Genomic DNA, 10,970 nt, shown 5'->3' on the forward strand with positions numbered 1-10,970 from the left:
GTGCCACTCCTAAATGGGCCCGGTGTTTGTGTCGGCCACTAGGGTCGCTTATCTTACTCACACAGTCAGCTACCTCATTGCGCCTCTTTTTTTCTTTGCGTCATGTGCTGTTTGGGGAGGGTTTTTTGGAAGGGACATCCTGCGTGACACTGCAGTGCCACTCCTAGATGGGCCAGGTGTTTGTGTCGGCCACTAGGGTCGCTTAGCTTAGTCATCCAGCGACCTCGGTGCAAATTTTAGGACTAAAAATAATATTGTGAGGTGTGAGGTATTCAGAATAGACTGAAAATGAGTGGAAATTATGGTTTTTGAGGTTAATAATAATATGGGATCAAAATGACCCCCAAATTCTATGATTTAAGCTGTTTTTTAGGGTTTTTTGAAAAAAACACCCGAATCCAAAACACACCCGAATCCGACAAAAAAAATTCGGTGAGGTTTTGCCAAAACGCGGTCGAACCCAAAACACGGCCGCGGAACCGAACCCAAAACCAAAACACAAAACCCGAAAAATTTCAGGCGCTCATCTCTAGTTATGTGGCAGTTCTGGAATTTGATAAGCTTGCCTGAAGAGGTGAGTTATCAGGGAACGCTTGAAGGTTTGGAGACTGGAAGACAGTCTTGTTGTGTGTGGGAGGGCATTCCACAGAGTGGGTGCAATCGGGAATATGAGCGAAAAATGAATGTGGATGAGTCACTTAGATCTTGTGAAGCGTGAAGAGGTCGGATTGGCAGGTATTTTGAGATAAGCAAAGATATGTACATTGGTGTAGTTTGGTTAATGGCTTTGTGTATTAGTAATTTAGTAACAGTATTTTATATTGATTACGGTAGAATACAGGTAACCAATGGAGGGACTGACAGAGTGGATCAGCAGACAATGAACATCTAGCGAGGAAGAGTAACCTCCTAGCTACATTCAGAATGGATAGTACTGGTGAGAGTCTCTTTTTTGGTAAGACCGCTAAGAAAACTAATGCAATAATCTATGCGGGAGAAAATGAGAGCATGGATTAGAGTTTTTGCAGTGTCTTGTGTAAGGTATAGTCATATATATCCAATAAAATAAGAGGCTAACCTGCTCCTAACCTCTATGGGGGGAATTAAAGTGTTTTGCATGCTGGCGGCCACTAGATGGCGCCCAACAAAGCAATTCAAGTGATGCTCCATTAGGGCGCGCACAGCTGCTGCCGCTGACATTACTATTATGTTGTTCCGTCATTTTGACAGGCTGGTAACTAGATGAAACTATAAGGGTTGTGTCTGTACATAGCAATTTTTTATTTATTTTAGAAACATACTTCTAGCAACTGTTTATAAACTATGCAGAAAAAATAAATAACTCTGAATTTTTGTTTATTCCAGTATCACACAAAAGCTACTGGATGAATTTGGATCACGTTTTCACTATTGTATTGAAAGAAACTGATGTATGTATGTGACATTAGGGAGAGGAAAAATAAAGGAAAAACCAAACGCTTGACACCTGGCGCATACCTTTGTGGAACTTCACTCCGTGCACGTTATGCAACGGAACCCAACTTAAAGTGACTGCTCTGCAGAGGAACCTAAGTGAGGTAGAGATTCTAACGGGATGTAGTACAAGTGAGACTGTGTTTATAGTACCTCATATCCCCAACAATTTTCATTTTCAATTCAAGTGCCTGCAGTTTCCTGTGTTTGCTTCACTATGAAGATCAACAAGTTGCAGAGGCAAACTCTCAGGGCTGCAGGCGTATACGTAATATAGAAATATCACCAAACAATCCAAAGGCGCTGTTGGAATGGATTTCAATAATACCCCTTGTCAGGAGGTTGTATCGTTCTCCTTCAATAAAATGTTCTCATATATAAAAAACAAATAAAAAGAACCACAATAGTGTGATACAGTACCAACTTAAATACACTCGTACCGGAAAAGTCAGTGTACAAACAAGGTAGACTATTCTCGCATAAACTGGAGGAGGACAGGCCTTGTCGGTATGCTGCTCCCCCTGCTGCTCTCTTCTCACTCCTCTTGGCAAGTGGCTCAAATTATAACAACAATAGCAATAGTATATAATACATTTTCTAGAGCTGTCGCTACATCCTGCAGTGTACGGGACAGAGCAGAGCTGCTGCACATGCCCAGTGGTAGCAGCTTCTTCTACCAAGTTTGCGGTGTGTGTGGGTCTGACTCCTCAATCAGTGCACTGGACCAGAGAGTAGCTGCAAGGAAGAAGAGACAGGAGCCCATACCTCCCAACTGTCCCGATTTTCACGGGACAGTCCCGTTTGTTGGGGACTGTCCCGCTGTCCCACCCGCAGGCCGCAGTGTCCCGCGGTGGGGGTGAGGGAGGGGGTAGTGTGTGGGGGGGCAGTTGGGAGGCTCATGCACTCGCTGCCCTGCTTAGCAGAGCAGCGGTGAATAAACGCTGTGCGCATGCGTACAGTGTCTATTCACTGGAGTCAGAGGGAGAGGGGGCATGCCAGCGGCTCACAGAGCGCTGGGCATGCCCCCTCAGTGACGAAAATGGGGGCGTGGCTCGTGATCGCGGGTCCTGCCGTGAAGCCCCTTTTCTTAGGCCACACCTCTTTTATCACGATCGCGCGCAGCTTCGCCGCGCCTGTGTCCCTCTTTCTACAAATGAAAAGTTGGGAGGTATGGGAGCATTCCCATGAGGTAGGAGAATGTATGCTTAGAAAGTGCATTTCTGTCTCCTACTGGTTCTAGTATGTTTGTGTATGTATTAATTTATTACGGAATGTTTAACCTAATAAATTTTCTAGAGCTGCCGCTACACCCTGCAATGTACGGGACAGAGCAGAGCTGCTGCACATGCCCAGTGGTAGCAGCTTCTTCTACCAAGTTTGCTGTGTGTGTGGGTCTGACTCCTCAATCAGTGCACTGGACCAGAGAGTAGCTGCAAGGAAGAAGAGACAGGAGCCTTCCCATGAGGTAGGAGAATGTGTGCTTAGAAAGTGCATTTCTGTCTCCTACTGGTTCTAGTATGTTTGTGTATGTATTTATTTATTTATTATAGAATATTTAACCTTTTACTGGCCACTTATCTTAATTATATTATTTTCATATGTTTGATACAACCTATACTAGAAACCAGGGGTGGGTAACCTCTGGCTCGCTTGTTTGGCAGCGAGACATGCCGCCGCTCAGTCCGGCGGCGGTGTGTCTCAGCTGTTAGGGCAGGGAGGAGAGCACAGGTACTATGTCCGGCAGCGACGGGTAGGATCTCAAACCGATCGCCGGTTCGTGAGACAATCAGAGCTTGCGGTCCGGCAGCCAATCAGGAGCCGCTGCTGCCAGTCCGCGAGCTCTGATTGGCTCATGAACCAGCGGCTGGTTTGAAGTCCTACACGCCACCGCAGCCTGACATAGCGGCGCTCTCCTCACCGACACTGGATGGAGCTGCAGCAGCGGTGAGCGGTATGGCACTGTAGGGGCATTTGTATATCTGGCACAGTGGGGGCATTTGTGTATCTGGCACTGTGGGGGCATTTGTATATCTGGCACTGTGGGGGCATTTGCATATCTGGCACTGTGGGGGCATTTGCATATCTGGCACTGTGGGGGCATTTGTATATCTGGCACTGTGGGGGCATTTGTATATCTGGCACTGTGGGGGCATTTGTGTATATGGCACTGTCGCGGCATTTGTGTATCTGGCACTGTGGGGGCATTTGTGTATCTGGCACTGCACTGGCATATGTGTATCTGGAACTGCACTGACATGTGTATCTGGCACAGCACTATTGGGGGCATATGTGTATCACGTCCCATTTTAATTGGCCACACCCTCGGCGCGCGCACTCAGTACCTCTAAGGGGCATAACTACTGGGGGCATAACTACTAGGTGGCAGGGTAATTTTTAAGTTGATAATTTTTGTATGGCCCCCAAAGGATTTTATAAATATCCAAATGGCCCTTGGTAGAAAAAAGGTCCCCCACCCCTGATATAGACCATCTATAGTGTTAAATATTAATACTGTATTCCAACTTTCGGTGAGCGGGGCACCCAGCGTGGCCGCTTTTTACCTTGGCTCAGGACCTTGCTGAATAAATTAAACTTTAAAACAGCAGATTCCATTCAGGATTTCTTCCCAACAGCTACCTACAGATAATCTTAAGTATTGTACAGCTTTTCATACTGTTTCTGAGTCTGGAGCCGCTTTCTTTACACCGGAGCCAAGCCTGTGAAATTTCAGACGTTCATGACCGCCCGCAGCCATCTTTGGGCGCGAGCGATGGAGAGTGACTTTGGGCTTCCCTCACTCTTACTGACATGCTTCTGGGACCAGCAGGGCTGCCAAGAGAAATCCTGGGCCCCGGTACAGTAAACTCCCGGGGGCTCCCCTGCAGGGGGTGGGACCACACCCTGTTGGTTGCATGGCTGCACCACTCTAGGTGCATGTCTAGCACACGAGATGTCCCCACTCACATAGCTCCCAATATGACCCTCTGCGGGAGGGACAAAATGCCCGGCTTCTGGATTTTTCTCTTAATTTATGATTGCTGGCACCTGTGTTGATCAGGTAACGGATAAGAAAGGTGTTTCACTACAGGTGATGGCAAACATACAGTAAGAAGGAAGTCCAGAAGCAGAGCATTCTGTCCCTCCTCGAGAGGGTCATGTTGGGAGGTATGCACTCACAGTAGCATGACATACCACACACACACACACACACACACACACACACACACACACACACACACACACACACACACACACACTGCAGAAATGCTATACAACTTTCAGGACTTACTATGATTAAAGTTGAATAAACTGAAATGTTGACTTGCACATTAGTGGTCATCACCAGAATATATTGTTACATTAGGAAATTCTGAGAGTGCCACAGTATTTCTGAGAGTGCCACAGTATTTACCCCACTAGACCGTCTCCAGGAGGGACACAATGCTCTGCTTCTGGACTTTTTTTCTTAATTTATGAATGCCGACACCTGTGTTGAACTAGTTAATGGATAAGAAAGGTGTTTCAGCACCAGTGATGGCAACCATAAATTAAGAGAAAAGTCCAGGAGCAGAGCATTCTGTCTCTCCTGGAGAGGGTGAAGTTGGGAGGTCTGGATAGATCATAGGTTCTCAAACTCGGTCCTCGGGACCCCACACAGTGCATGTTTTGCAGGTAACTCAGCAGGTGCACAGGTGTATTCATTACTCACTGAGCCATTTTAAAAGATCCACAGGTGGAGCTAATTATTTAACTTGTGAGTCTGTGCGGAGACCTGCAAAACATGCACTGTGTGGGGTCCTGAGGACCGAGTTTGAGAACGTGTGGGATAGATAGTATGTCTGGGCCCAGGTACTTTTCAGGGGCCGTGGCGTATCACAAGAGGCGTAGTCATGCACCTTTTGAAAAAATACCCCCAAAATTTTATTTTAAGCACCACCATGGCCACTCTCCAGCCCAGCAGTCAGCAGCGTGTGCTGGGATTAGGAGAAGAGCTGTAGCTGCTGCTGCCAGTTAAGGGGGAGGCAGCCCAGAGCCCCCACTCAGGCCCTCCATCAGACCTGGGCCCGGGTAATTTGTACCCTCTCTCCCCCTCTCTCGGCACCACTGGGGACCAGCTGTGTCTCAGAACATTTGATACCTGCAACTCTACATCAGACCCCTCTGACCTATACTGCCTTCACTTTCCCTGTGATTCCTGTCATTCTGGAGGGAGAGGTGTCTCAGAGGTGTGGTGATGACTAATTACCTGGACTAACTTCAGCTGCCAGTGATCGGGGGATTGGAACCCATCAGGCTCCGGTCTCTATGCCAGTTGGTTTCAGGGGTCGCGGACAGCGGTTGTCGTCTGATCCCCTTGGTCCTGCCTGCATTAGATGTTCAGCTGGAGGACTGTCCGTGCTGTCCTAGTTTGGGAGGTTGCTGGGATCCGGGACTGACTTGTTTGCCTGCACCACCTGGATCTGGATTATTCTCCTGCATTTGCTAATCCTCCTGTGTGGTGCCCATGTTGCTGATTGTGGTGATCAGGGCATCGTATATCACAGTGGCTGCTGTTGAACGTCCTCTTCCCATGAACGGACAAGCCTGCATATTTGGGATTCCTGTAAGCCCTCCAATTGACAGCTCACCCTCACTCCTGGGAATATTCCTCATTCATCTGGGTATACTATCTCTCCTGGACATATCAACTGTGATTTTTCTAGTTGCTGCATCAGATTGCAATTTAGATTTGTAATTAGGGTATTTACAGTTTTGCAGCCTCCAGTACTGCATTATTTTCATGCTCAAGACTGCTTTCTATTACTTGATGTGATTCTGATTCTATTGTTTCCATCTGTTGTATACTGTAAGTTTTACTTAACTGGCACCAATCAATTATTATTATTATTATTATTATTATTATTATTATTAACAGTCTCTTATATAGCGCAGCAAATTCCGTTGCGCTTTACAATTTGAAATAACAATAACCAAATGGGTGATAACAAATAGTCATAGAGGTAGGAAGGCCCTGCTCGCAAGCTTACAATCTATAGGGAAATAGGCATGTGTACATAAGGAAAGGTGCTATCTATTGCATAGAATGAGAAGACATGTGAGGATATGTGTGGACTGTACAGAGTGGATGCAATTTGATAGGAAGGTTTATGAAAGTTATGTGGGCGGTTCTGGAATTTGATACGCTTGCCTAAAGAGGTGAGTTTTCAGAGAACGCTTGAAGGTTTGGAGACTAGAGGAGAGTCTTATTGTGCGTGGTAGGGCATTCCACATAGTGGGTGCAGCCCGATGAAAGTCCTGCAATCGTGAGTGGGAGCGAGTAATGAGTGTGGATGAGAGACGCAGGTCTTGTGAAGAGCGAAGAGGTCGGGTTGGGAGATATTTTGAGATAAGCGAAGTGATGTACGTTGGTGTAGTTTGGTAAATGGCCTTGTGTGTGAGTAAAAGTATTTTATATTGAATGCGGTAGAGTACAGGTAACCAATGGAGGGACTGACAGAGTGGATCTGCAGACGATGAACGTCTAGCGAGGAAGATAAGCCTTGCCGCTGCATTCAGAATGGATTGTAGTGGTGAGAGTCTCGTTTTGGGAAGACCAGTTAGGAGACTATTGCAATAATCAATGCGGGAGATAATGAGAGCGTGGATTAGAGTTTTAGCAGTGTCTGGTGTAAGGTATGGTCGTATTTTGGATATGTTTTTTAGATGCATGTAACATGATCTTGAGACAGATTGAATGTGGGAAACAAAGGACAGATCAGAGTCAAGGATGACACCTAGGCAGCGAGCTTGTGGGGTAGGGTAGATAGTCGAGTTTTCAACAGAGTTAGAGATATCAGGTTGGTACCTACTATTGGCCGGTGTAAATATAATTAACTCTGTCTTTGAAATATTCAGTTTGAGGTGGCGAGATGTCATCCAGGATGAAATGGCAGAAAGGCATTCAGTGACACGGTCCAGTACAGATAGGGACAAGTCAGGTGAGGATAGGTAGATTTGAGTATCATCTGCGTACAGATGATACTGAAAACCAAAAGAGCTGATTAGTTTACCAAGAGATGAGGTATAGATAGAGAAAAGCAGAGGACCCAAGACTGAGCTTTGCGGTACTCCAACCCGAAAGAGGTAGCGAAGAGGAGGTAGATTCAGAGAAGCGAACACTGAAGGAGCGATTAGATAGGTAGGATAGGAACCAAGAAAGGGCTGTGTCTTTAAGACCTAGGGATTGTAATGTCTGTAGGAGAAGAGAGTGGTCTACAGTGTTAAATGCAGCAGATAGATCTAGAAGAATAAGTAGTGAGTAATGGCCTTTAGACTTCGTAGTGACCAAATCATTAACCACTTTAGTCAGTGCTTTCTCTGTGGAGTGTTGGGAACGGAAGCCTGACTGAAGTGGGTCCAATAAAGTGTATGAGTTAAGAAAGTGTGTGAGTCGAGTGTAGGCAAGTCTCTCAAGTAGCTTAGAGAGACAAGGGAGCTGAGAGATAGGGCGGTAGTTTGAGAGAGCATTATGGTCAGAATTTTGTTTCTTTAAAATGGGAGTAATCACTGCATGCTTGAAGAGTGAAGGAAAAATACCAGTAGAGAGAGAGAGATTACAGATGTTAGTTAAGGTAGGGATGAGCACCAGAGACAGATCTTTACTTATTTGTGAGGGTAAAGGATCAAGAGGAGAGGTAGTGGAAAAGCAGGATGAGAAGAGTGATGATACTTCATCTTCATTTGTGGGATCAAATGAAGAGTGCCAGAGGGTTCAGGTAAAGAACGGAGCAGGTCACTGGCTACCGAAGAGCATACCATTTCATTTCGGATCTTATCAATCTTCTCCTTTGAAGTAGGAAGCAAGATCCTGTGCCTTGATAGTGGCTGGTGGGGTAGGTGAGGGAGGATTCAGTAGTGATTTAAATGTATTAAAGAGTCGTTTGGGGTTAGAGGCTTGAGCAGAGATAAGAGTTTGGAAATATGTTTGTTTGGCAGTGTCCAGGGCATTTTTATAAGAATGGTAAACAGTCTTATATGTGAGGAAGTCACTTGAAATACGAGATTTACGCCACTGACGTTCAAGTTTTCGTGTGAGTTTTTGTAGTTGTCTTGTTAATTTGGAGTTCCATGGTTGACATCTAGGCCTACGTGGAGTGTGATGGGTAGCTGGAGTCACTTCATCAAGGGCTAGTTCTAGGGTCTCATTAAGGTGTGATACAGCCATCTCAGGAGAGGTGAATGCAGAAATAGGTGAAAGCAGTTGTTGGAGTGAAGTGGAAAGCTCTTGAAGATTAATTGTGTTAATATTTCTGCGGGTTTGAGGAAGATTGGAGGACTTCAGCAACACAGGGTTTGAATTAACGGAGGAGAGCATGCAGGTGATAAGGTTGTGATCTGCGAGGGGGAAAGGAGTGTTAGTGAGTTCAGAGATGGAGCATAGTCTGGTGAATACTAGATCAAGGCAGTGGCCCTCCTGATGAGTAGAGGAGTCAGTCCATTGGGAGAGGCCAAGAGAGGAGGTTAGAGAGAGTAGTTTGGAGGCATTAGCAGCAGATTTTGGACAATCAATAGCAATATTGAAATCACCCATGATAATGGTGGAGATGTCAGAGGATAGGATGTGAGGGAGCCAGGCAGAAAAATCTTCCAAAGATTGTTTTGGATGCCCAGGTGGGCGGTAGATAGCTGCAACACGCAGAGAGAAAGGAGAGTAAACCCTAATGGAATTTACTTCAAATGATGTAAATGTGAGTGATGGAACCTGTGGTAGAACAGTGTATGCAAAAGATTGTGAAAGTAAAAGTCCAACTCCTCCTCCTTTATGGTTTCCGGGTCTGATAGTATCATGCTACCACCTAGGGAGTGTTTTATATAATATAGTGTTCAGCAACCCCTGGATGTTTATTGCCTTGCTTTTCAGCTAAGATCCACTGGGGTTTATTTTAATTTTTTTTACACAGGCTACTCTGATTCTCCTGTCATGACTGACCACGGGACCTGCCCATTAGAAGAGTGTTCCTCCTTACCCCTTATTCTCCCTGCTTCGCCAACTGTGGAAGCTCTTAATTTAGTACCCAATGCCAAAGATATGGCTACTCATCTGGCAGCAGAGTTTTTGAAGATTTTCATGCCTTACCTCCCTTCCTTCCTGTTTGGTTAGGAAAATTTAGAAAACAAGATTGTTAGGAAGCATTGCATCATCATATCTCAATATTGAACAATTATTCTAATTTTCCATTTGTTCTCATGTCCTGTTTCTGAAGATTTGTTCTTCTGTATTGCATACTGTGTCTCCCGCAGTTATTTAAATTATTTGAGACATATATTGTATTACTATGCATGTTATTTTCTTCTCTGCTATGTCTATGTTTTACTTCCTGGCTCAGTAATTTGTCCTGATGCATATGCTTCAATAAAAAAAAGATTTTTTTTTTTTTTTTTTAAATACTGTATTCCATACAGTATACAGTGTATAAAAAGACCAATGTTTAAATGAATGTCTAGGGTTGTTAATAGGGTTTTCTGCCACACTCCCAGAGAGTAGGACATTGTGGACTGCATTTGGAAACCCTCCTCTAGAAATCCTGCAAAGGGGTGTATTTGGACTGCAACAATGTTTATGGTCCAGTTCTGATGCTCACATACCCATTTCGGCGGTGGACAGGTGTCAGAATGGGCACTTTGACCAGTCTGCGGCTACATGCCCCGTATAAATGAAGCTGTGATGCACTGTGTGTTCTGACACATTTCTATCATAGACAGCATTAACCTTTTCAGCATTTTGTATGAGTGCCAATGGGCTAGCCTTGCTTCCCATATGCATCAATGAGCCTTGGCCACCCATAACCCTGTTGTCAGGGCCGTCTTAACAGCAGTGTAGGCCCCTGGGCACAGCAATGCACCTGGGCCCCTACCCATCCTCCAGCAGTAGGGGTCTGGGGTGCTATCAGCAGCAGCTTTGATGTTCCGTGGGCGATAGGGGGTGTTCTATCTTCTGCTCAGCATATAGGACCTGGAGCAGTAATTTCTGCTAATTACTCCTTTACTGCTCAGGTGGGGCTGGAGGAAAAACAATAAACTGTAGAAGGGGGCATTGGGCTGAATGAAGTGGCCTGGTACATGACTTCCAGGTTGGTAGGGGGTATTTAATACGTAGGGGATGAGTGGATAGTGAGTGGGCTTAATAGTCATCATTTTGCGGTGGGGGGGGGTAGCTTGCTTGACTGCAGATATCTCAAGTTCCTGGAAATAGATTTCTTAGCTTCTAATGGGATAAAAAAAACTAGAGAGTCCCACCTTTCTGGAGAAACTGGTGACTTGGGGATCAGAGTTCAGGAGCCAGAGCAATCCACCAATGAATATATAAACTTGTACATTAGGTGTGTGGAGCTGGAGAAGGGACCAGCTGCTGGAAGGCTGATATATCTGGCTCTGGGCATAATAGAGACAGAGGTGTATCAAGGGGACTGGGCGCCCCTGGCAAAGTAAGGGACTGGAAACCCCCCCCCCCCCCCCCC

At 45.6% G+C, this 10,970-nt stretch overlaps 1 long non-coding RNA gene across 2 annotated transcripts in view; it reads left to right on the top strand.

The window, feature by feature from the left end:
• Nucleotides 1-10,970, top strand: part of LOC135031404 (uncharacterized) — a 143,426-nt gene that overhangs the window by 101,169 nt on the left and 31,287 nt on the right. The window contains exons 3-5 of one of the 2 annotated variants that reach the window (XR_010227126.1): nt 835-955; nt 1,366-1,577; nt 2,770-2,938. This is a non-coding gene — a long non-coding RNA (uncharacterized LOC135031404). The remainder of the gene's footprint in view (nt 1-834; nt 956-1,365; nt 1,578-2,769; nt 2,939-10,970) is intronic. The other variant, XR_010227120.1, reaches the window with a different exon arrangement.

This window comes from Pseudophryne corroboree, chromosome 2 (genome assembly GCF_028390025.1).
Source record: "Pseudophryne corroboree isolate aPseCor3 chromosome 2, aPseCor3.hap2, whole genome shotgun sequence".
Classification (NCBI taxonomy): Eukaryota; Metazoa; Chordata; class Amphibia; order Anura; family Myobatrachidae; genus Pseudophryne; species Pseudophryne corroboree.